The sequence below is a fragment of the Phoca vitulina genome, unplaced genomic scaffold (genome assembly GCF_004348235.1).
Source record: "Phoca vitulina isolate PV1807 unplaced genomic scaffold, GSC_HSeal_1.0 scaffold43, whole genome shotgun sequence".
In the NCBI taxonomy this organism is placed as follows: Eukaryota; Metazoa; Chordata; class Mammalia; order Carnivora; family Phocidae; genus Phoca; species Phoca vitulina.
Genome location: NW_022589746.1, coordinates 12,099,148 through 12,125,530, shown reverse-complemented (window position 1 = coordinate 12,125,530; position 26,383 = coordinate 12,099,148). Strand labels below are relative to the sequence as shown.

Here is a 26,383-nt window from a genome sequence, read left to right as displayed (position 1 = left end):
GGCGTGAATGAACTATCCACCTGGCAGCAGGCACCGTGCCAAGTGCTGGGGGCGGGGAAGGGGTTTTACGGTGGTGGGTGTGAAGTGCATTTACAAGAATGCAGTGTGGTGGTAGCATCACCAGAACACAAGCAATGAACTTAGCTGATGTGCTTTAAGAGAATGATCTGCATGTGGAAGTCCTGGCTGAGATTGCTAACAGCCCAGAACTTCTTAATCATGCTGCTTATATGATGTTAACATTCCACAAGAGTCATGCAAAAACCTGCCTGAAAGGAACACACTCTGTGCTGTTTTGTTTTTTTAACATGTATTTATTCAGCTGAGAGAGAGAGGGCATGCGCGAGCAAAGGGAGAGGGAGAGAAAGTCCCAAGCTGACACCCCGCTGACCAGGGAACCTGACCCCGGGGCTCCATCTGGTGCCCTGAGACCATGACCTGAGCCAAACCAAGAGTCAGTCGCTTAACCGACTGAGCCACCCGGCACCCCCACACTCCTGTTCTGAATGGACACTGTGTCCTCTAAGGCAAGGCCATGCCTGCTCCCCGAAGAGGAAGGGCCTGGCGGGCACGCACACCAAGAGCATGTGGGTGCCAAGACGTCCGCGGACAGCACTTGCACTAAGGCTACGGAAGTGGAGAAAAGCTCTCGAGCCCTAAGATGTGTCGTTTCGGACTTCTGACTTGTCTCCCAAGGAGCTAGTGCACTATGAGGGGTCAGAGCCTCCTCTACGAGAGACAGTGCCCCACGGTCATTAAGAGCACGTGTTCGCGGTCACACAGAACAACACTCCCCATCTGCCCAGAAGACCTCGAGCACGGTGTTTAATTCTGTCAGCCTGGGTTTCTTCACCCAGAGGATGGTAGTGCCAGCAGTCCCACAGCCCAGTGTCGTGATCGGGGCTGAAAGATGACATGCCTGCAAACAGTTTCATAAAGCTCATGGCAAACAAAAGACGTACACGATCCTCATCCTGAGGAGGCAAAGCAGGGGCCTGGGCAATGTCACCAAAAAAGGGAGGTGTCCTCGTAAGCTCAAATAGGTTCCCGCCACTTTACCAGGAGGCCAGAAAAAGGCTCAAGGAAACGTTTCATTTCGAAATGAGGCACAAAGTGCTCCTGTTATCTGTGCATATCCATCTTGGGAGCAAAGTGAGGGTGGCAGCCACAATCAGAGGTTTGCTGGCCAGTGGAAAACTCAGAAATGTTAATACCCGTCACAAAGAAACAAAATGGAATCATGCGCTTGAGACTGCTCGGCTAATAAACAGCAGGGCTGGGATTCGAACCCAGGCTGGCTTCGCTCCTGGCTCTTAACCACGACACCACGCTATCTCCTAGTGAGGAGGAAGAGTAGTACTTGAAGACTAACTAAGACACAGACCAGGAGCAGGCCTGAGAAAGGCAAGAGACACCCCAAAGATGACTGAAGAGATAATGATACTAAAGATCAGTTAACGGGGCCAAAGAGTGAAAGGACCAAAACCACTAACGATTCTAAATTAAAATCTAAAGCACAATCACAGCGAGAACCCCTAAGAGGACAACACTGGGAAAGTGAACTCACTTTGGAGGTCAGCACTTGCTTAAAAACACCATGGCCACAGAAACAAAAGCTGAAAAGACCCCACTCGGGTCCTTTATAGAGAACACATTATGACCTAGAAACACCAGCTAGGGAATGGGTCACACACTCAAAATACCAGCCATCCAGGCAGGGACCTGACAGCCTGGGAGCTGCTCACCGAGGCAGAGCCTCCTGCCACCCTTCCCTTGCATTTCTATAGCAGAAGAGAGAAGGACACACCACCCACGGTTACTGGATTCTCCGCAGGCCGGAGGAAGAAAGAAGGCAGAAGGGACCAGAAGCATGCTCCTGGTGAAGAGGGAAAATGCATAGACAGGGGAGTAAGAACACAGAGGATCCACACTTCCAGCCAGCCTCAAATGTGGCCAACTCTAAAATGGCCCCATGATCCCTGTCTCTCCTTACCCCTGCCTGTGTCACACCCTCCCGTTGAGCAAGGTAGAGCCTGAGATTCTCTTGTAACCAGTGGAATAAGCAAAAATGATGGGCTACATCAGGTTACTTCACATACATAAGACTGTCACGTCCATTCTGCTACAAGGCTCCCCCCTTGCTGGCTCTGAAGAAGAGCCACATGAGGGCAGCCTCCAGCTCACGGTTCACACGAAACTGAGGCCCGCAGTCTGAGAGCCCACAGGAAAGTGCCAAAAATCACGGAAGCTTAGAAGGAAACCCTTCCCCAGTCGAGCTTCAGATAACACAGCAGCCCTGGCTGCCATCTTGACCGCAGCCTTCAATTTGCAGTCAGCTGAATCACAACCAGACCCCTGACCCACCGGAACGGCGAGACAGCCAACGCCCTGATTCAGCCACTCTGTTTGGAGCGACCATGTTCTGTGGCTACAGCTAACTCATACATAAGGGAAATGTGAGTCCCTGACACTTCTGAGGGAGGCTGGGGGCCAGGGCCTGGGAGAGGGGGCACATTCACTGGCGTGCATCCTCCCATGCAGCTGTCTCTGCCTCAGACCCTCCATCTCCTCTCTTACCACACATGTCCTTTTACCCCGTTCTTGACATTTACAGGACTTAACAGAACATGTTTACCAAGGAAATAACAGTGTTAACAAAGGGTGATCTGGTCACCCAGCTGCCCTGCAAAACTACTTGGCATGCCAAACATTGACACACTGACAAGAGCAAGATGATTTCGATCCAAGCTGTGCTAGGATCCTGCCCCTCATAAAACACTTGTAACAGAACAATATTGTAAAAGTGATGTAACACACTGAAACACTTCATAAAATTCATGTTCAGACAGACAAGGAGACTTTCTGTATCAGTGGTATTGAGAACAGAACAGAAATGAAAACATCCAAGGTTCCATCTAAATTTTGCTAATATGGGCTCTTTAAATCCAAATATAAATATTCTTCTTGTTGTTGTTGTTTTATTTTTGCTTTTTTAAAGATTTCATTTCTTTATTTGAGAGTGAATGAGAGAGAGAAAGAGCTTGCACAAGCAGGGGAGAGGGAGAAACAGACTCCCCGCTGAGTAGGGAGCCCAACATGGGGCTTGATCTCAGGACCCCGGGATCACGACCTCAGCCGAAGGCAGACGCTTAACCGACTGAGCCACCAGGTGCCCCTCAAACATAAATATTCTTAAATCTTCTGAGCAAGTACCAATAGCTTTTACAAATTAACTCAAGTAACAGTTCTCAAGCAGAGCATGCAGCTAAGACTGACTCTGTGAGCCAGAGACCTCTTACCTCAACAGGCCATCTTACTACCAGCAGAAATGCCTGGGGAGATCTACAATTGCATCATTTGAAAGCTGGGAAGTCCTCATTAATCTTCTAGTCCTAGCCTCTCGGCGACAGGTGCTGACACACAGACACAGACTTTAAGTGACCTACCTGTTCAGGGTGGCTCAGAAGCACAACCTGGACCCCCTGTTTCCCAGGCTTCTTTATACCCAAGTCTACCCAACTTGTTATTTTATTTTATTTCATTTATTTATTTTACTTTATTTATTTTATATATTTTATTTTATATTTTATTTTATTTTATTTTTTATATTTTATATTTTATTTTATTTATTTTATTTTATTTATTTTCTTTTTATTTTATTTTTTATTTATTTTATTTTATATTTTATTTTATTTTTTATTTTTTTATTTTATTTATTTTATTTATTTTATTATTTATATTTTATTTTATTTATTTTATTCTATTTTATTCCATTTTATTCTATTTTATTCTATTTTATTTTATTTTATTTTATTTTATTTTATTTATTTGACAGAGAGAGAGACAGCGAGAGAGGGAACACAAGCAGGGGGAGTGGGAGAGGGAGAAGCAGGCTTTCCACTGAGCAGGGAGCCCAATGGGCTCGATCCCAGGACCCTGGGATCATGACCTGAGGCGAAGGCAGATGCCTAACGACTGAGCCACCCAGGCGCCCCTAGTCCACCCAACTTTAGCTTCAAGCCAGAATTAATGAAATCAGTGGTATCAGATATTCCACAAGGACAAAAATGGGAACGAAATTTCCACATTATAAAGCTCCTACTTGTAAAAAGCAAGCTCTGGAGCAAGAGAAAAAAATGACACTGAGAAAAGAGTCATATTAAAATTTCAATTCAAGGGGCGCCTGGGTGGCTCAGTCGTTAAGTGTCTGCCTTCGGCTCAGATCATGATCCCAGGGTCCTGGGATCGAGCCCCGCATTGGGCTCCCTGCTCCGCAGGAAGTCTGCTTCTCCCTCTCCCACTCCCCGTTTGTGTTCCCTCTCTCGCTGTGTCTCTCTCTGTCAAAAAATACATAAAATCTTTTTAAAAATAATAAATAAATAAAAGTTCAATTTGTTTTCAATAGCAATGCATAGTATTTTCTGAGTAAATGGAAATGTCCCTAAAATAGACTGCCTTTTTTTAAGGAATGATCCACTTTTTCTTTTTTTTAAATAAATGTTAACCAGGGGAGCAAATCAAGAGGCCCAGAGCAAACACTTGTGCAAGGATGTCCATCCCGTTGCTTCACACAGCTGTGCTCCTAAACCCACTGTTCCATTCCACAGATGCTTTGGGGTTACCTCCTGCGCGAAGGTCCTGTGGTAGGAGCTGGATACACAGAGCCTGTCTGGGCATTAACAAGTCATGATTCCTCGTATCTCTGGTAGAAGGAACCTCATCTGAACAAGCAAACACTGGAAATAGCATGTTTTGGTAGGCTGTGATGAGTGTAGACCGGCATTCTCTCTTCTCCTAGAAACTTCTGTGTTTAAGGTAAATAGCAACTTGCTTTTGTGTGTATGGATACCGCCCTGACACCAGCAGTGGGAGTTACCAAAACAGAGGGGTTGGACCTCCGTCCCCGGGTCACACCCCTCCAGGACTCCTGTCATGGGACCCGTTCCACAGCCTAAAAGCAATTAAAAAAAAAAAAGTAGTCCTTCACTCCACATTCTCCTTCCTCATCTCTTCCTCAGTACCAGGAATAAACATGTTTACGACAAAGCAAGGAGGAGGAAAGTTTTATTTTCTCCCATGCAGACGGCAGGCTTCTGTCCTCAGCACGAACATCAGCCTCTCCGGGTCTGATCAGGACAGGACCTCAGGCGTGTGAGGGCCCTGACGCAGTCAAACTAACACTGCAGACATGCTGTTCAGCACACACGGGGCTCTTCCCTCAACGCTTCATGGGCCCAGACTCACCGAAGCGGACATCCTCGTGTGGCGGAGGAGAAATCGAAGGCGGACTTGCTGAGAACACAGGTTACTCACATACCCAACCCGCTCTACAGAGCGCTGGCGGGGGGCCCCCACACCCTGTGGCCTCGGCTTTCTGTCTGGAGCCTTGCCTGCACGAGGGGAGTGGTGGGTTTGGCCCAGACTCTCCTGACGCCCTCCCTTTCCAGGGCCAGCCTGCCCGCAGATGGGGGCAGTCCAGGCTGCTCCCTGCCCCGTGAGGAGCGGGAGGAAGTCCAGAAAACCCGCTGGGCCCCACTCTTCTAATAAACTTCTGGAGGGCTAACCCCCACGGGTCTGCCCGCTGGTCCCAGGACAGCGAGAAACAAGGGCGTCAGCCCACTCTCCATCCTCCCGAGACCTGACACAAGTTAAGTTTTAGAGCCCAAACGGGTGGTAAGATCTTTGTGGAAAAGGTAAATATTTCTTTTACAGAAAAGGAAACCCAGACCCGAAAGGACGCAAGAACACGCAAGACACAGCTCAGCACAGTGAGTCATTCAAGAACACTCTTCTCGCTCACCGTCAAGAGGCATCTAAAAGACAAGGTCATTCCTCTACTTTCTTCTCTGTGTTGGATCTAAAAACACGAACTCCTTTCCAAATACATAAAACAGGCACAAGGAACCTTTGCTACCATAGAGCCCGAGTGTATGTGGTGGAACATTCCGTGGCACCGTGGCCACATGGCTTTCACACAACAGCCCGGGCGCGTCAGTGGTGTGGATATCTTCAGGCTGGCAGAGCCCGTGCGGAGACCGACTGCGCGAGGCTTCGACCACAGAACGTACGGGGACAAAAACGCGACCCACGACTCGGTCAGCCAGGAAGAAAAAGGTCTCTGATTTCCTGACTTACCATTTCAATTTTCGTGGACTCCCAAAATGCAGTACTTCTTGTTTTAAAAATACACGAAAAGGGCTTTCATTCAGTAATAGTGATTTTTGTTTTTGCTATGCAGATACTTTAATGCAGATCATTTGAGATTCACGTGTTCCTATTCAAATTGTATTTAGTAAGAATAGTTTCCTTAGTGTTATCTGAGCAAAAATTTCAAAATAAAAACAAACCACATTTATTCCACAATAAATTTAAAAACAAAATTAACTTCTTCACAGATGCACTGAAGTGAAGGAAGCTGGTCATCCCACACGGCCGGCTTTGCAGAGAAGAACGAATCACAGATACGACAGCACGTATACGCCTCATCCTTGCAACAGCAGGTGAGACAGCTGGAAAATGATCCCCATTGTCAGGAAAAGAACCTGAGGTTCAGAGAAGTACAGTGACATGCCTAAATTAACCTATTTTCTAATGGCAGGACTCAACTTTTTTTTTTTTTTAAAGATTTTATTTATTTATTTGACAGAGAGAGACACAGCGAGAGAGGGAACACAAGCAGGGGGAGTGGGAGAGGGAGAAGCAGGCTTCCTGCTGAGCAGAGAGCCCGATGCGGGGCTGGATCCCAGGACCCTGGGATCATGACCTGAGCCGAAGGCAGACGCTTAACGACTGAGCCACCCAGGTGCCCAGGACTCAACTTTAAATAGTCTCCTTGGAGGGGCACCTGGCTGGCTCCATGGGCGGGGGGGATAGAGCCTCCAACTCTTGATCTCAGTCAGGGTCATGAGTTCAAGCACCATGCTGGGTGTAGACTACTTAAACAAATAAATAAACCACTTTCTTGGAGCCAAAATTTGTGCTTTTTCTCCTCTGGGCCTCTATGAAACAAGAAGTGATGGGAAAAGCTTCTGAGAATGAGCAGTGATCAAAATTGAAGTGGAGGGGAGCCTGGGTGGCTCAGTCGGTTGAGCGTCCGACTCTTGATTTCAGTTCAGGTCGTGAGCTCAGGGTCGTGGGATCAAGCCCCCATCAAGCTCCATGCTCAGCGTGAGTCTGCTTGATCCTCTCCCTCTGCTCCTACCCCTGCTCACTCTCTCTCTCTCAAATAAATAATAATAATTTTTTTAAAATTTCAGTGGAGAAGAGTCGAAAACAAAGGCTGACGGTAATGGTGCAATATGAGTTGATGTGATGTCAGCCCCATTTTTTACTCAGCCGGGGGTAACTGGTCAGAAGAGAGAGAAGAAAGAAAAAAATCAGACAATGAAAAGGACCAGCATCAGACTGGCTGCAGAGAGTACGGGAAGCAATGTGTACCAACCAAAATAAAGAAGTGATGTGGGGCGTCTGGTCGCGGATCATGCCTAGACCAGGCAGCAGACATTTTCTGGAGTCGGCCTGTCGGGTTTTACAGGGCACATGGGATCTTTGGCAACTACTCAGCTCTGTCATCACAGTACGAAAGCACCACCGGGGATGTACAGATGACAGAGCCGTATCTATAAAAACAGGTCTCCGGCCAGACTTGGCCCTCCTGCTAGTCGGCTAGCCCCCGGCCCAGACAGTCCCCCGGCCTCCGTAGGAAACCCATGATATACTAAAGAAGCAAAGAGAAAGATGCTACAGCCAACCTAAAAACTCCGGGGGCCACACAGCCATCCAGCTGGCAGCAAGCACCTCAAGGGCCGTCCCCACAAGCTCCTAGTCTGGGGGGCTCAGCCTCGCTTCTGGATGAAGACACTGAAGGGATACGTTGTTCACTGTTCGTTTATCCCAAGTCATTAACATTCAAAGAACCAGTCTGTGAAACAGTATGTGGATCGTGACTCCGACAACTGTTTGGCCCGGTCTTACTGCACGGATGACGTGTTTTATACGGACAATTATGGGAAAAATCGCCCCAATGTTCCAAAAGAGACTACAAAAGGAAACTGTCAGAAAGAGAGGCAAATAAACCAATCCTGGCTTCTGTCTTGGACGGCTCCTCTACCCGGAAAACCACCCCTGGCTTTTCCTAAGCCATTTTCCCACCTAGCTCTTGCTCCTCGGGAAGGTGGCAACCTCAACATCGTTTCCTCCAAGAATTCTTCTCAGACACCCCACGTGAGGTCAAGACACTTGCCATGCACGCCGATGACCCTGAGCTTCTTCACTACCCAAAGCACACCAATAATTCCTCCCGAGCTCAAGGTCTGCTTCCCTTCTAAACTCCAGGAAGATGCCTTGTTCAACGCCTACGTACAAGGCTGGCAATGAGCTCCTGACTAAACAGAAGGCTCCGGTGTTTCAATACAACACTCTGCACTGAGATACACCTAGTTGTCACCAAATCAGCAAAGCATGATTTTGCAGAGCAGCTCTGAGCTTTTCCAGCCTATACCAGGGGCAATGTGATAAAGCCAGAAAGAAGACGGTGTCCACATGCCAGTAAGCAGAGTAAAGGTAGGAAACCCATTCTTAGGTGCGTCACAGTAGAAACTACAAAGCAGTTTTCTCTCATGCTTATCAGTTACAAAAACAAATGTGGTTTCAGTTAATGACAAAATGTTCCCTAGGAGCACCTGGGTGGCTCAGTCTGTTAAGCGTCTGACTCTTGACTTAAGCTCAGGTCATGATCTCAGGGTCATGAGATGGAGCCCTGCATCGCGGGCTCCACGCTTGGCAGGGAGTCTGCTTCGGATTCTCCCTCTGCCCCCCACCCCGCTTGCACGTGCGCACTCTCTCTCTCAAAAAAAAAAAAAAAAAAAGTTCCTTAACCTAGGCCCTAGCAAATTCAAAGCTATCTAGCTGGATGGATTTTAAACAAGTATCTGAACAATTTCTTTTTTGTTTAAATATATACACACACAGTATACATAAAAGCACAAACACTGACACACATATAGAACTGAGAAAAAAAGATCCTGAAATATATATACTATGATCCATTTTTGTAAATTAAAACAGAAAAATAAGCTAAAATGATGTATGCCCTCCAATGTGGTTGTACCTGGCAGAGGGATTTGGGTTAATTTCATTTTCTTCCTTTTTATCTATTGGTATAGTTGACCCTTGAACAACAGTTGACCCTTTGAACTACACAGGTCCACTTACACGTGGGTTTTTCAGTAAATACAGCCCAGTACAATAAATGTATTTTCTCTTATGATATTCTCAATAACATTTTCCTTTCTCTAGCTCAGTTTATTTTAAGAACACATTATGTGATACATACAACATACAAAATATGTGTTAGTCTACTGTTTATAAGGAAGGCTTCTGGTCAACAGCAGTTACGTTTTGGAGAGACAAAAGTTACATGTGGATTTTTAACCTCGTGTAGGGGGGAGGGTCAGTGTCCCTAAATCGCACATTGTTCAAGGGCCAACAGGATTTTCTTTTTTATATGGCGATAACATATTTTGGAAAAGCGTTTTTTTAAAAGTTGTTTCAAACAAAAAATCTGCTGGTTAAACAATTCCTCAAAGCTTTTTCAAAGAAACATTATAGAAAGAGAAAATGTGAAACAGGGCAATGCTGTTACTATTTAACAGTGTTGCTGAAAGAGTAAAAAAAAAAGTTTCTGGCCTGCTTAAATGTTCACCCACTCCCACCAATATCATAATGATGATACATCTTACCTTGGTGAACATGGGCACACAAAAGCAAAATAGTACCAATGCTGGTGGTGTTAATTTCAGTTTCTAACTACATTGTTACTTTTCCTGGAACATGCTATATTTTAAGTTGGCCTAATTTCTCTCTGGTCTTGGACTCTGCAAACTGCACAAAACTTACCTACCACCCAATTTCAGCAACCAAAACAAATTCAAGGTGGTGAGAAACTTCAAAAGTAAAGTCTCCTCTCTTAAAGGCAATTCATATAGGTCAGAAATTGCGAGGGCAGACATGAGGAACGTCCTCGTAGTTACCTGAAGTTTAATTCCAATGTTTACACTGGGGTCTCTAAGCACATGCACTAAGTAGGTTTAATTTCAATTCTCGTGGTTATCTAACATCAGCCTATGCACAAATCAGGCAGATGACCAAATTTCCCATCTTAGATTATGTTTTAATATCTTATATTTCTTTTCATAAATACTAAGTATCTCATAAACACGGTCTTGTGTTTAAATAATGCTCTACTGGCCTGTACCAACAGTGTCGTCCATTATACATGACTTGAGGACATTTTCAAGGTCCCAATGAGAGAGGTTTGACACCTCTTCATAAATGACTGAAATAAACCACACACAACAAATTCCTTCAAAGATTGGTTTTCCGATGACAGAGTTGACCTCCACCCAGTAACAACTATAAATGGTGGATGAATATAAAAATCAACTGTGAAGGCAGCGGAAAACAACCATGTGGAAAGTAAACTATCTATGAGCCCAGAAAGGAAGGAAACCCCACTCGATGATAATTTACATGTGTAGGGCTTATCACACGAGAGCGAAACCAGCCCTTGCCACAGCAGATGGAGCTCAAAATAGCAAACCGCAGCCTTGTGGGTCAGAATATGGGCCTGCCAGGGTGGCTGAAAATTGAGGAAGAAAGTCTCCCAAATGAGAAAGCCATCAAGGGTGAAGTCCCAAATTTGCAAATCAATACTACATTTGTTGGCTAAGCTGAGAACTTCAAGTCCGAGGATCCTGAGGAAAACAACAACAGTTGGAACATTTTTTAGGAAGCTGACCAGTTTCAACAGCTGCCCACATCCAGGGAGCCTGACAAAGGCCTCAGACTTACCTTTGAAACCACAGAAGCACCTCAGCTAAGGCACAAAAACCACTTCCCTGGGCGAGCAGACATTTCCTGGGAAGTAACAGGCAAAACAGAAATAGCAAAGCCTAAGGATGAGCCTCTGTACTGTGCAAGCTGATTTGCCATTAATTTAACTGCCTGTTTGAACAAAACTCAACCTTCCTCAGGGGGACATAACAGAATCTTTAGTAGCATCTGTGATGTCCGGCATACAATCAAAAATTAATATGTATGTGAGATAAATGAGAGATATAACTCCTTAGTCAAAGCAGTCCACAGAAACGGACCTACACGTGACCCAGAAAATGGAATCCGAAGACAAGGATTTTAAAATAACAATGCTAAATATATTGAAGAATTTACAGAATGACAGAATGGGTAAAGAAATAGGACATTTCAGAAGAGATTTAAGAAAAAAAAAGAACCAAATGGAAATTACAGAACTGAAAACTACAGTATCTGAAATGAACAGCATTGGATCAGATGGAGATTATCAAGTGGACACAATAATGAAAAAGGCCAGGTGAACTTTAAGACCTGTCAATACAAAGAATCCACGCTGAAGCAAAGGAAAAAAAATAAAAATAAGACAACAACAACAACAAAAACCAATGGTTTGAAAAGAGCCTCCAAGACCAGACAAGAGTATCAAGTGATTTAATTTACAAGTTAGGGAAGAATAGTGAGAATGGGGCAGAAACATTCAAAACTGAGCAAAAACAGCAATCTACCAGAGCAGGATTTTCAGTTAGCCACAAGAAAATGTCACCTAATATTGAAAACCAAAGATAAAACAACAAAAATGTGTAGACGTGACCAGAGAAGAAAAGACAGAGAACAATAATGAGAATACAGCCGAAAGCTTATCAGAAAGACAGCAAACGACATCTGTAAAGAAGAACTGAAGGGAAAAAAAAAAATGTCAACCTAGAATTCTATGCACAACAAAACCCCTTCAAAAATAAAGGAAAAATAAAGAATCTTCATATAAATGAAAACCAAGAGAATCTGTTGCAAAATAGCCCCAATACTGCAAGAAAGGCCAAAGGAAGAAGCTCTCCAGGAAGAACAGAAGTGGTACCAGATGTAAACCTGAATCTACAGAAAAGAATGAAGAGCCTTGGAAGAAGTACATGCGTAAGTAAACATGAAAGAGCCCTTCTCTTAATTTCCTTAAGACCTACTTGTTACAGATACTGTACTAACTGTGTGTATACACACATACTGTTTATATACACTTCATATACACTGTCTTAAGAGAATGAAACTGTATTAGTTTATAACATATATGGATATAAAATATATGAGAACAGTACAATGAACAAGAAGGGGAAAATGAAGCCGTATTATATAGGTTTCATACATTTCTTACACAAAGTGGTAAAATCTTAATTCAAAGAAGACTTATAGATGAATACTGTAATCTGTACAGAAACTATAAGAACAAGGCAAAGAGGTATAGCTGAAAACCTAAGAGGCAAATTAAACATATCTAATTAAACAAAGAGAAATTTGAAAAGGGGATATAGGATTAAAAAAAAAATGTTTACAGGGTGAGACAAATAAGAAACAACAAAAATGGGGCGCCTGGGTGGCTCAGTTGTCAAGCATCTGTCTTTGACTCGGGTCGTGATCCCAGGGTCCTGGGATAGAGCCCCATGTCGGGCTCCCTGCTCCGCGGGGAGCCTGCTTCTCCCTCTCCCACTCCCCCTGCTTGTGTTCCCTCTCTCGTGTCTCTCTCTGTCAAATAATAAAATCTTTAAAAAAAAAAAAAGAAAAGAAACACAAAAATGATAGGTCAAAAAATAACCACATCAGTAATTATGGTACATAGACTAAACATTCCAATTAAAAGGCAGAGATTGTTAGAATATACAAAAAAGCAATCCCCAACTATGTACTACCTACAACAGAAGATGCATTTTAAATATAAAGACACAGGTAAGTAAACACATGTTAAAGCATATACCAACATGACCTCAATGTAACAACCAGACAAAGACAATAAAAGAAAACTATAATATCACTCAAAAAACATTATGTGCAAAACTCTTCAACAAAATACAGTATAGGCGTAAGGACAGATGAATAAACAGTGAAGCATAAGAGGCCAAAAACAGATGAACACATCTATGGTCAACTGATTTTTTTGACCAAGTTACCAAAATAATTCAGTGGGTATAAGGATAGTCTTTGCAACAAATTGGGCAGGAACAAATTGATATCCACATAGAAAGAAGAGTGAATCCTCACCTCTACACCTCACATAGAACTAACCATAAAAACCTAAAACCATAAAGCAGAAAAACATAGGAGAATATCTTTGTGACGATGGACTAGGCAAAACACTCTGGATAAAAGAAAGAAACCCTGGGGCGCCTGGGTGGCTCAGTTGGTTAAGCAACTGCCTTCGGCTCAGGTCATGATCCCGGAGTCCCGGGATCGAGTCCCGCGTCGGGCTCCCTGCTCGGCGGGGAGCCTGCTTCTCCCTCTGACCCTCCCCCCTCTCGTGTACTCTCTCTCATTCTCTCTCTCTCAAATAAATAAATAAATCTTTAAAAAAAAAAAAGAAAGAAAGAAACCCTGATAAAATGGACCTCATTGAAATTAAAACTTCTGCTTTTTGAAAGACACAGTTAAGAAAATAAAAGGACAACCACCAACTGGAAAATATTCACAATACACATATCTGACAAAGGACTTATACCTAAAATACATAAAGAACAGCTATAATTCAAGAACTAAAAAGCATAAAAAGTTAAGAATAAAAAAGTCACACAAGCCAGTTTTTAAAAAAGCAAAAGACCTGACTAGATTACTTCATAAAAGAAGACACAGGAATGGCCAATAAGTACGTGACAAAATTTCAACATCATTATCGTCAAAGAAATCACAGGAAAGCACAAAGTACCATATGATACCCACTAGAGTGCTGATACTGAAAAGACTGACAGCAGCAAGTGTTGGCAAAAGCTTGGAGCATATTGGAGCACTGAAAACATCCCTGATGGGCATGTTTAAATATAGAACCCCTTTAGGAATATGTTTGACAATTTTTTATAAAATTAAATATATACTTATCCAGGGATCTACTTCTAAGTATATAAAAAAGAAATGAAAACATAAGTCCACAAAGAGACTTGTGCATTAATGTTCATGGTAGTTATATTCATAATAGACAAAAATTGTAACCCCCCCAAACAGATGAGTAGATAAATTCACACCACAGAATACTACTCATCAACATTAAGAAACAACCTACTGATACTTGTAACAACAAGTATGAGTCTCAAAAACACCGTTAAGTGAAGCAAAAGAAGCCAGATACATGAGCACACTCTGTGTAACTCCATGTATATGAAGTTCTGGAAGAGGCAAAACTAAGCTCTGTTGATAGAAATCACAGTACCATTTATTTCTGAGGTGGGACAAATGACTGGACATGGCACAAGAGAACTTTCTGGGTGATGGATATGTTCTCTATCTTGAGAGAGATGTTGGTTCACTGAAGTGTTCACTTAAAATTTATACATCATATAGCATATCAATTATACCCAAATTTAAAAACAGTTCACAAAAAATTTTCTTTGAGTTAGTTCTGAAGAAGATACGGTCTCTCACAGGTCAAGCCTATTTCTCTTATTACCTCGGAGGACTTCTAAAGTCTCACAAACAGAAAGCGTGCGTATTTGCTTTAGTCATGCCATTCTTGAAATATACATCCAATCAAAGCAAAGGAAAAAGTATTGTCATCTGAACATTTTTTCAGATAGTCTCTATCAAAATAGTTTCTGAACATGTGTTCCAACCTAGAATTAAAAGCAATCTGTCCTCTGGGTTTTATCTAATTTTACTTACCCACTTAAAAGTTACTTTTAACGCCACGGACAAATTACTCAAAAAATAAACTATAAACCATAAATCTAAATGTTCTAGTATCTTACTCCTTCTAAAATATTTATTAAATTCCTACTGTATTCCAGGTAGGATGATAGTCCCTAAGGAAACAAAACTGAAAAACTCACACTGTACTGATGAAAAGTTCTCAGTCTGATGGATGTGACATATACATAAACAATTACCTTTAAGTGTAGATAAATGTTCTTGAGTATAAATTGGTTAAGACCTCACTCGAGGAAAATATACCTCTTCTTTTCCCTCTAAAAACATAACATTTAGGGGCGCCTGGGTGGCCCAGTCGGTGAACCGCCCACCTTCAGCTCAGGTCATGATCCCAGGGTCCTGGGATCAAGTCCCACATCGGGCTCCCTGCTCAGCTGGGAGCCTGCTTCTCTCTCTGCCCCCACCCGTTACTCATGCTCACTCTCTGTCTGAAATAAATATAATCTTTAAAAAATAAAAAAATAATAACATTTAATATTGATCATTAATACACAAGAAGTAAATATAAAAAATTCTGTTATTCCTTATGAAGGACACAGTAATTTTAAGAAAGAAAAACTTATTTAGTAACTAATCTCATATAACCATGTTTCTTAGCTTGAGGAAAAATAACCCATGTACCTTCTGTTTTTTAAGCTTTTATGTAAACTCCAAGAATGTGGAGAAAGGGGAACCCTCTTACACTGCTGGTGGGAGTGCAAACTGGTACAATTACCCCACCCACAGCCAAGGGGATTAAGCAACTCTCTCTGGTACTTCGTGCTCAGCCTCACAGCTGGTCTGCCTGGGGTGGCTTCCCACGCAAGATAAATCTGAAGGCCAGTCTCAAAACGAAGACATAGGCTAGGTCAGTTCCCACTCTCAGGAATCTGAGATACAAATCACTTCCCTTCTCCTGAGCCTACTCTTGTCCCGTCTACTGAAATTATCCATTTCAAAATCAGTGACCTCCACCATTGCTAAAGCCAATGGTCAGTTCTCAGTTCTCACTTAATCTGACCTATTAGCCGCACACGACACAGGTGACCTCTTGCTTCTGTTGGAAACACTCACTTTCCTTGGTCCCCAGTGTACTTTCACGGTCCTTCCCTCTGACAGTTCCGTCTCGCTGTCCTTCGTGGGCTCTTCCTTAGCTCTGTAAGGGCCCAAAGGGTCATTCAATTCTCAGATGTCTTCCCTGTTGTCCTTCCCTTTCTAGGTCAGCGGTCCTCAAACATTTTGCTCTCACGACCCCTTTACACTTTTAAAAAAATTATTAAGGAGCTCAAAATTGCTTGTTTCTAAGGGTTATATCCAGGGATAGTTGTGATAGAAAATTTTTAAATATTTATGAATTCATCTAAAAGCAACGATAAGCCCATTACGTGTCAACAAAAGTAACATATTTTAATGAAAAATGTATTTCCCAAAACAAAAATACATGTCTTTAGTAAGAAAAGCGGCAGAGTTTTACTTGAAAATCTCTTTAATATCCAGCTTCACAGACAAGAGCAGACTGCTGTGTCTGTCTACGTGCGCTCTGCTGTGATGTCCCACGTCGCCTCTGAAAAGCGCTACTGTACTGAACGTCTTAGTATTGCTATAAAAAGTTGTGACTCTGCAGATCCCTCTACAGGCCCAAGGAGCCCCAGGGGTCCTTACTTGGAGAACATTTCAGGGGACCTCATCCAATCCCCTGGGTTTAAGGACCATCCCTTCTAGGACAACTCCCAGTAAAAAGGTGACCCCAGGCGGGGCTCTCTTAACCTCTAGGTTCAGACAGCCTACCGCCTCCTCAATATCCCCACTTAGATATCCAACAGGTATGTACTTGAACTCATGAAAGACCTGACTCCCCACAGCCCCGGCATTTTCTTCCTGCATGTAGTAAATGCAGTAAATGATAACTCATTTACTCAGTAAATGATAACTCAACTTACCAGCAGCTCAGGTCAAACTCTTTGGAGAAACCCTGGGTGCCTTTCTCCCAAATCCACGCCTGACCATACCCAAATTCTACTGCCCTGCTTTAGGAGCGTTTCCAGAATCGGACCACTTCCTACTCACCCCTCACTACTCCCCCGACCTGAGCCAAGGGTACACAGCTGGCCTGGACAATGGCAAGAGCCTCCTAACTGGTTCCGTGCATCCCCGTGTCCCCTCCACATCGAAGATGGCGTTTTCACCATCACTCCATGCCCTTGCCCTGCTTTATTTTTCCTCCTAAAACTCCCCAATACCTGGCACATGTGTCTCTTCTCCCCCTCCCAATAAAATGAGAGCAGGGACTTTGTCTGGCTTCACGCTCTAGCCCCCGTACCTAGAACGGGGTCTATGGAGCAGAAGTGCAAGGCCTGTTGTTTGAGTGGATGAACCGAGACGCCGGTCCAGGCAGCATCTGAAAGCGAGGGCCAAGGTAACAAGGTAGAGAGGCCAGGAGAGCCGCATGCAAACCAGCACGTTGGAGGAGCAGAAACCATAAATGTGGGCGAAGTAGCACCAAGACAAAAGGAGATAAGAGCTGTGGCAGATTGTGCTGGAATAAAGGCCAGGGATCTCCATGGTCACCCGACCTTTACGGACTCCAAATAGTAGCCCTTAAACGTCACTTGAAATACATAAACATCTTTGGGCCAAGATGAGTGTCACCTGAGTCACTGCAGGACGGTCTTACACTCGTCGTGCACGTACATCTTCAACAAAAAGGAATGACTGGCCAGTGCAAAGGAAAACGATGAGTCTGCGTAGTCTACTTTGCGAACCCTCAGCCTACACACTGACTTCTCAGTCATTCTCACAAACTCGTCCCAAGAGGGGGGCAACACTGTAAGATTAATCGTCACACTGAACCAGGTCCTCGTTGGCACTGAAATTCCGTGCGTCTGCCTAGAAAACCCCACAGCCAATCACTCTGGTCAGGAGTCTAAGAATGAGCGTCACGGTTACTTAATAGTATTTAAAATCAAAGTCACAAAACGATAAACAGCACATCGGCTGGCAAATATTTTATCCAAAAAGAAGCAAGCAGTTTTTTTCTTTATTTTATGAGCAAGAAGGAAGAGTAGCACGGACGGGCTCAGACCACGATGAGAACCCCCAAATCCGGCTGGACAGTGCGGGACAACAGCAGTGATGGTCCCTCACCGTCCTCCGGGGCTCAGGACCCGTATCTCCTCACCAAGCCCATGGGGGGCCTTCCTTTAATCTGCCACCAATTTAAAGTTTCTTTATTCAGACTGAAACAGGACACCGCACCCAATGATCCCAGCGAACTGCCTTTTCCTGGCTCCACGGACATAAGAGCGAAGGAGGCAGGGTCCCTGGAGGGGATGGAGGAGACGCTGCCTGGACTCTGGTCTTGCCTGTCACTGCCGTACCCTCTCCCTGAAAGCTACGCCGTCAGCTTCTGCACAATCACGGGCACAACTCTTCTGAAACATCCCCAATAAAATGAGAACGGGAACATTTTTAAAGCAAAGTGATTTTTAAACATCTTTAAATAGAGAAAAGGAAAAGCAGAAAGGGTAGTTCCCGAAAAGTTCTTTCTTAACTTTCTTAAGAGACCTGAGGAAGGAGGATATAAATTTGGGGCTTTGCGAGCTGAGCAGAGAAAACCAATCTCCCTCCCTCCCTCCCATGACTGTGGCTTGTGAACAGACACAGTTCCTTCCTCATGCTCAGGACGTAGAACACATTTTGCTAGGAGCTGGGAAGCTTCTTGAGAAGTCACCCAGGTGATGGAGAGCACGGGCGTGGCTGTGACAAAGCGGCTTTGAACCACTGATCTGTGCTTGTGCAAGGTTAGGCCTGCTTTGCTGGGTCTGGAATAAGGAGAACATCTGGGCCTGTCTTCTTGCCCCAGAGAGAGCAGGCGCGTGCCCTCCGCCTTCATGTCCTTACTGGGAGGTTACCTCCACACTGAGGCCTTCCCTGCCTTCCTGACAGTGCACCACGGGGCGCATCTCACCCACATGCACACACGCCTACTCCTCAGCTATTGTTTGGCCAGAACCCTGATCATCATCTAGCACCCATGCATACTCCTTGTTCCTCTAAGTTTATCCAAAGGCTTTCTCCCATTAGGCTGTAAGCTCCAAGGTGTAGGACTGGGTTATTTTGTTTGTTTGTTTAAAATGGTTCAGGGGTTGGAGCGCCTGGGTGGCTCAGTTGGTTAAGCTTCTGCCTTTGGCTCAGGTCATGATCCCGGAGTCCCAGGATCGAGTCCCGCATCGGGCTCCCTGCTTGGCGAGGAGCCTGCTTCTCCCTCTGACCCCCTCTCATGTACTCTCTCTCTCAAATAAATAAATAAATAAATCTTTAAAAATAAATAAATAAAAAAATAAAGTGGTTCAGGGGCACCTGGGTGCCTCAGTCGTTAAGCATCTGTCTTCGGCTCAGGTCATGATCCCAGGTCCTGGGATCGAGTCCCACATCGGGCTCCCTGCTCAGCAGGGAGTCTGCTTCCTTCTCTGCCCCTCCTCCCACTTGTGCTCTCTCTCTCTCTGTCTCTCTGTCTCTCACTCAAATAAATAAATAAAATCTTCAAAAAAACAAAAATAAAGTGGTTCACTATGTGAAGGTATCGAAAGGAGGGCCTAGAATGTAAAAGCGACACCAAAAATTCGGTGAATAAAGGAAGCTCTTGAAAGTCCCTGCAAGGTCCCGAGATTTTCATTAGCGATAGAGTCCTGAGGATATAAAAGGCACTCCACAGATATTACGACCTTCAGAGAAGAGACGATCTGAGCTGTTAAATAAAGCGAACAGCAATGTCAGAGATGACACAGGATAGCTGATTACGTAGCGAGGAGTACAGAAGAAACAACTACTATAAACCCATGGGGGCGAGATCGCTCTGGGTTATCCTACCTGATGACACTAGGAACTTTACACATTCTCCGCAGGAAACAAAGTTGACAAGAGGACTGAGTCTGAAAACAGACTCTGGGTTGCGAGTGGATACATGTTATGCGTTCTTGACCCCTCTGGCTACTCGTCCCCAATCACTGGGCCCCATCACTGAGAAAGATCACTCAGTCGGTTTTATTTTGATTCGCTCATTTTTGATAGAAGGGAAAACCCACAGAATGTGAGAATGTCGGGACAATAATCATGCCTCCAAATACTTTTTTTAGTAGTGGCTTTTTTGACTATGTAGGGGTTTGTAAGTGAATCTATTAATAATTAACATTTTCCACCAAACATGTTGGAAGAAAAAGATTCTGTAAGTTAGCTATTACTTATATAACCTTTGCTTCTATCTTGGTTTCTTTCCCAAACTAACACAGGTAGAAATAGATATATACAGTCAAAACAAAACACATCTTTCAGTGTGATATAAATAACTTATCAAAGGAGTGGTCCAGGATTAAAAACCCCTGCATAAAAAGCAAAAAGACTGATCCACATCAAAAAGGCTTTCTTCATTTTACTAGAGGTTTTAAGAAGTCCTTTTTAAATTAGTGAACTTCTCAACCTAAATTAATTCCATTTATTAAAAATACCACTGCTATAATTTTCAGAAATGCGTTCACTGCATGAAAAATACAACTGAAAAGAGCAAGAAAACCCTGGGAAAAGTCTATGTTATCAAACTTTGAGCAAAAAATAATAAATAGTGAATGCTTTGGATTAAATAATTTAAAAGCCTAAAAATATTTATAACTTGAGTTGCAAACCATTTTCCTCCTTAGAAAGCATTTCCACCAATGCCAATGCAAAGTAAACATTACAATGTTTTAAAAACAAACAGCCATTTCTTCGTGACTAAATGTGAAGATCCGTTAGGCACACACCTTTTATAAAATTAAAATTCCAAATCAGTTACTCAGAGAAACCATACTAAATATTAACTCCTCTCAGCCCTTCAAATGTTAATGTTAAAATTTCTAATCGTAATATGGTCTTATGTAAACGTCTACAGCTAGCAATACCACTGTCATGCTTACCATGTTATGTTTCTGCTTCTTTTCACGGCAAATATTTAAAGCACACTATTCCTTTTCAAGGTTTCAAAGTACACATCTGTACGGGACAATTACTATTCCTACTCGGATCACCATAACTTGAGCTTTCTACCACTTTAAATCAACTTTTAGTCCATCTAACATTTGCTTAGAACCATAATACATGCTTAAACAATTACTCATCAGCTTACGTCGTGCCCAGTATGGTGCTATTTCCAGGACACCGTGACCCACTTGGCAATGCAGAAGGAGGGGGCCCAGGGAGGGTCAGGGAGAGCCAGACGCATTAGGCTAGTAACGAAGATGGCAGGTCCTTTTCTGCAACATTAATCCAGGACAGGACTCTCAAAAACAGATGATTAAAGTTCACAACAGAGTGTGTGATTCCTTCAGGGTCCCGAGTGGCGCACATGCAGGTTACACACTCCCATCAGGTGGCAATGCTTAGGTTTACTCCAAGAGTATACAGCCAACTGCATTTTCAAATCCTAAACCTGATCCCGCAGATCTGTGCGCTGTGCAGAGAAACCATTACATTCAGAATTTCTTCTTGAGGTTGATTTCTTGTTCTCATCACCGGCATAGTCTACTACTTGCAACTATTCTCAGTGACCAATAATATTCCGCTAATTCAGAATCAAACAAAATAACACTGAATAAAAGGACCGACCGGTGTGCATCAGAGCCTCTCTGGACATCACCATGAAGACCCATGGTGGATATCATATAGGGGGAGTTACTCGGGAATCAAAGCTTACTTGGAAGGGTAAAATTATATCATATAGTAAATCATTAGACAGGTAATTAAATCCATGAACAAAAAAATAAATCTCATTTCAAGAAGTAATGTCTCAAAGACATCAAGGTCTGCCCAACTCAGAAAGCATATTACAAGGTGTTATTCTCCACCTCATTTGACCTAGTCTGACAGTGTAGAGCAGACACCCAAAATAAAAGGAGCAACTGGGCTTATACTTAAGTTTTTAGTAATTTTTTGAGCTCTGCCCCAAATGTTTTCCCACTTCATCTATTAGAAGCACCTACTAAGGGGCACCTGGCTCAGTGGGTTAAGCGTCTGCCTTCGGCTCAGATCATGATCTCGGGTCCTGGGATCAAGCCCCACATCGGGCTCCCTGCTCAGTGGGGGGAGTCTGCTTCTCCCTCTTCCTCTGCCACTCCCCCTGCTTATGCTCTCTCTCTCTTTTTCTCATTCTAAAATAAATAAATAAAATCTTAAAAAAAAAACAAGCACCTACTAAAAACAAAGCAACAAAACCAGATCTTTCCTTTCCGCAGAATGACACAACAGATACCTTAAACAACCCCCGCCCAAATAAAAATAACGAAAGAAGAAGAAAATACATCTTTTTAAATGCACCGGTGAGGTGACAATAAAGTAAGAGACAGTAGAAGTGGGAAAGCCCCAAAACCAGAACCCCGGTCACGCTTACCCTCCATTACAATCCTTATGTGGACCAGAGAGGCCATAAACCCAAGCCACTCAGCTGTGAGTTGAACAGATCCCTGCATTACATTGGACCTCACAGAACTGTGCCCTCAAGATATGGGTGATTTCTTTTTAAAGTGAGTATATGTGTGTTGGGGGGGGGGGGTGGAAAATCTCCCTTGAGAATTCATAACTGGCAACTGGTACTCTGTGGTTTTGTGGTCCAAATTCAAAAAACCACAAGCAGGGAACTGAATTGATGGTGCCTACAGGTACTTGACAGAAGCAAGTATGAACACTTCGATCTAGGCCTTAAAGAACTTGCACAGATAAAACTTCCAAGACCCATGAGCTCACAGTCAATAAATCATAAATACGTAAGGAAATTTTCGTCACCATGAGTGAGTGCCAACAGACACAGACAAATGAGTCAGATCTGAAAAGATGTCATATACTGGAATTCAAATGCTGGAAGGCAACATAAAATAAACAGACTTAATGTATCTCAATAAATAAAGGAAGTCTGAAAAGGAGTAAAATTTTATTTAAAAATTATTATCACGCTGACTTCAGAAGGGACCAAAAATAATGGTTAAAAATTTAAAAATTAAAAAAGCATATTTATTGGGGCGCCTGGGTGGCTCAGTGGGTGAAGCGTCTCCTTCGGCTCAGGTCATGATCCCAGGGTCCTGGGATCAAGCCCCACATCGGGCTCCCTGTTCAGCAGGGAGGCTGCTTCTCCCTCTCCCTCTGCTGCTCCACCTGCTTGTGCTCCCAATCTCTCTGTCAAATAAATAAATAAAATTTTTTTAAAAAATTAAAAAATTAAAAATAAATATTTATTGAGCACCTATGTACTAGGTGTTGTACCTCTGTCTAGGCTCTAGAGATAAAGCAGTAGGGTTAAAAAAAAGTGAAATAAGTAAAATTAAAAAGTATAAAAATCCCTTTTTTATCAAGGGCAGTGTAAACAGCAGATTAAAAATAAACTGAAAAGAAACTGGTGAACCAAAAGACAAATGCAAAGACATCGTCCAGAATTGTACAGACAAGGACAAAGACAAAAAAATAAAAAAGGGAGACAGATCGAGGAAGAAACTCAACATATGTCTTGCGGAGTTTCTTGTTGAAGAAAATAATAAAGAAATGAGGAAGAGGCATTTTTCTAATAAATAATGGTAAAATTTTCCTAATATCAATCTTCAGACTCAGAAAATCCAAAAAGTCATAATCAGGAAAAGGGGAAGGCAAGGAAAGAGAGCTCCCCACTTGGATGTAAAAAACCACGACTACCAAAGACAAAGCAGAATCTTGAAAGCAGCCAAAGAGAAAGAGAGCTGAGCTATTTAAACTGGACTTGGGAGTTAAGCAGGCACAAAAGGAAAGGAATGAGTCTTCCACAGAGCAGTGTGAGCAAAGGCACAGAAGGAAACAGAAACAGGTAATGAAGAGTTCACAAACTGTCAGGCTCAATCAATCTCACGCACCACACCACTCTTGACGACAAGAACATCTTCCCACTGTCCACATTAACCCTAATATAAAAACCAGTCTCCTAGGGCCCTTAACAAGTTGTAACGACCACCCTTTGCTGACCCCATCACTAAAGTTACCTCCCACCACCAATGCTTGGGAGGCTAGCCGTCCGTCTCTCCTAACCTTACAACTTCTGAGGCACATTTATGGAAACCATGAACCTCAAAGCAGGTGAGTCTATGGGAATTCCAACTGGAGGGATTATGTTAAGTACCAAACCCAAGAAGCAAGGTGTGCCTGTGAGAAATACAGGCAGAAGTGAAACCTGAAGTAATACCGTGTGAACGTGTATCTTCCTTCTGTCAACCTCCCCTAGGTTCTCTATGCCATCATGACTCTCAGTCTTTCCTTCCTGAAGCAAGAGTCCTTTCTTTAAACAAAACTTTGTGGAAGTTCAGTACATAAAACATATAAAAGCGGGGCTGTGGGTTGATGGGACAATACAGAGGTCAAGGGCCTTGTCCTCCACCCTCAGCCCTAACCCAGGCCCCAGGCACGTTGGAATCCCAAGGGCAATAAGGAACCAGGTCTGGAAAGCAGTGGCCTAGTGGGGATGGTGATGGTGGTGATGATGACGATGGTGGGGATGGTGATAATTTAACTTAATAACGAAGTGTAGGAGAGAAGAATAATAAGGAACAATGCATTACAGCCCCTGCCTCACGTCAGCCTGTTCTGGGTGGAGCGCTTCTGCCAGCTGTAAGCGCCTCAGCTGGGGAACTCCAACCCCAAGGAGCATAGGACTCTCTGGTTCACAAGCCACACTAGGCTGCACTGGGAATGTCGCCCCGGGACATTCTAGTATCTGTCTAATATCAATCTTCAGACTCAGGCAGCCTGTGGCTGGGGTCGCTGCAGCAGTCTGACCTAGGGTTTAAGCCACGTGGAAGAGACGAAGAAGATGGGAGGGGAAATGCTCACTTAACTAGTACATGAAGCATCAAATACATTAAGCAACCAGGAGGCTGAAAACCTGCAAATCAGAATTTGAGAAGTTTCACTCAAGTATGGAGAAACTAGTCACTTGTCAAAGGTGGGTCGCCTCTGGGGCACCTGGGTGGCACAGTCGGTCAAGCGTCCGACTTCTGATCTCAGCTCAGGTCTTGATCTCAGGGTCGTGAGATCAAGCCCCGCACCGGGCGCCGCGCTGGGTGTGGAGCCTGCTTGTCCCTCTCCCTCTGCTCCTCCCCGCTTGTGCTCCCCTTCTCTTTCTCTCTCTCAAAAAAAACAAAAACAAAAACAAAAAACAAACAAACAAAAAGCACAAAAACGTGGGTCGCCTCACTGAAAGGAAAAGCAGGTTTCAAAGCACCCAGGTCAAAAGGAACGTCCCGTGCTTCCTTCAAGTACAGCATTCGTCCTGGGGAATTTACACATCACGCTCACTGCATAACGTGGCTGATGTTACCTGGGTTTTCTCATCACCAAGTCTTCACCATCATTAGTCATTTTACAGGATGGATGAAAACTACTGGCAATTGTGCTTATTTCAATACTTCTGTCCTACCACGGTGGCCTACTTTGGGGAGGTACTAACTATCAAAGATCAGGATGGAGTAACTTTTGCTATTATCCACAGAGAACATTTTATAGCCGCTTCTTAGCATGTTGTAAAAGAAAATTTTAAAACATGGGGAAAACACTGACATTATAATAAGTAAAAATGGATCTAGAACACTGTCATTCTAATTTTGTACTTTTTAGGTGGTATACTCATTCACAGGAATAAAACCTGGAAGTAGCCACACCAAAACCTTATCAGTGGCTACATCTGCGTGGTGGTGTGTATTTTGCTGTTTGAACCCATCAATGTTTACCAAACTTTCTGTGTAATATCAGGGGAAAGACACATTTCAAAACAAAAAGAAACAGGGGCGCCTGGGTGGCTCAGTGGGTTAAGCGTCTGCCGTCAGCTCAGGTCATGATCCCGGGGTCCTGGGATGCAGTCCCGCATAGGGCTCCCTGCTCAGTGGGGAATCTGCTCCTCCCTCTGCCCCACCCCCCCAGCTCGTTCCCTCGCTCTCTCTCAAATAAATAAATCTTTAAAAAAAAAAAATTTTACTCACAGTGACATTGATGTTATTAACCGGACATTTTGAGATCTGCAGATTTTGTAAATTTTGAGATTCCCATATAAACGCCGGAGCTACCCTGACCTGTGTGATTGTGTGGCCACACTCCAGGCACCGTTGCTTCGGAAGGAACAGAAAGAAGCTCGTGCCACCACTCAGGTGAGTCGAGCCTCGTTGCTACGGGCAGCGCGGGAAGCTCATGGGGGAGGACGGTGGGTGGCCGGAGCAGCCACTCCTCCCAGATGCCCAGAGGTGGCTCAGTCCACTGTAAACCACGTGGCGCAGCCTCACCAGTGCGAGCACCAGGCGCATCTAGAAGCCTCCACCTGTGAGGACAAGGCTTATTTAACCACCTGTTGTAAGGCTGCCTTTGTTTTAATGCAAAGCATAAAAAGCCTCCTGGACGTGTCTGCCACGTAAATGTGCCCGAGGTGTGTAATCAGGGAGGCAGGGTCATTGTCAAAAGCACAGTCCGGGAAATCAAGTGCTGGCTTCCTGACGTCCCAGCTGCAGCTGATTCATGCTTCAAAGAAGGTAGACCACACCTCCCGCCAGAGCTTTGGGTGAAGATTTAAAATACGTATGGGTACATAGAGCGTTTGCTAACGAAAAAA

The 26,383-nt window shown here is 43.8% G+C and overlaps 1 protein-coding gene across 16 annotated transcripts in view; it reads right to left on the bottom strand.

Annotated features, from left to right (window-relative positions):
* The window catches only part of SGMS1 (sphingomyelin synthase 1), a 271,961-nt gene that overhangs the window by 112,338 nt on the left and 133,240 nt on the right, over positions 1–26,383 (bottom strand). The window contains exon 7 of one of the 16 annotated variants that reach the window (XM_032430254.1): positions 25,854–26,095. The exons of 14 other annotated variants lie outside the window; for them this stretch is intronic. The gene's annotated coding sequence lies outside the window, so the exon portion shown is untranslated. One more of the 16 variants, XM_032430265.1, reaches the window with a different exon arrangement.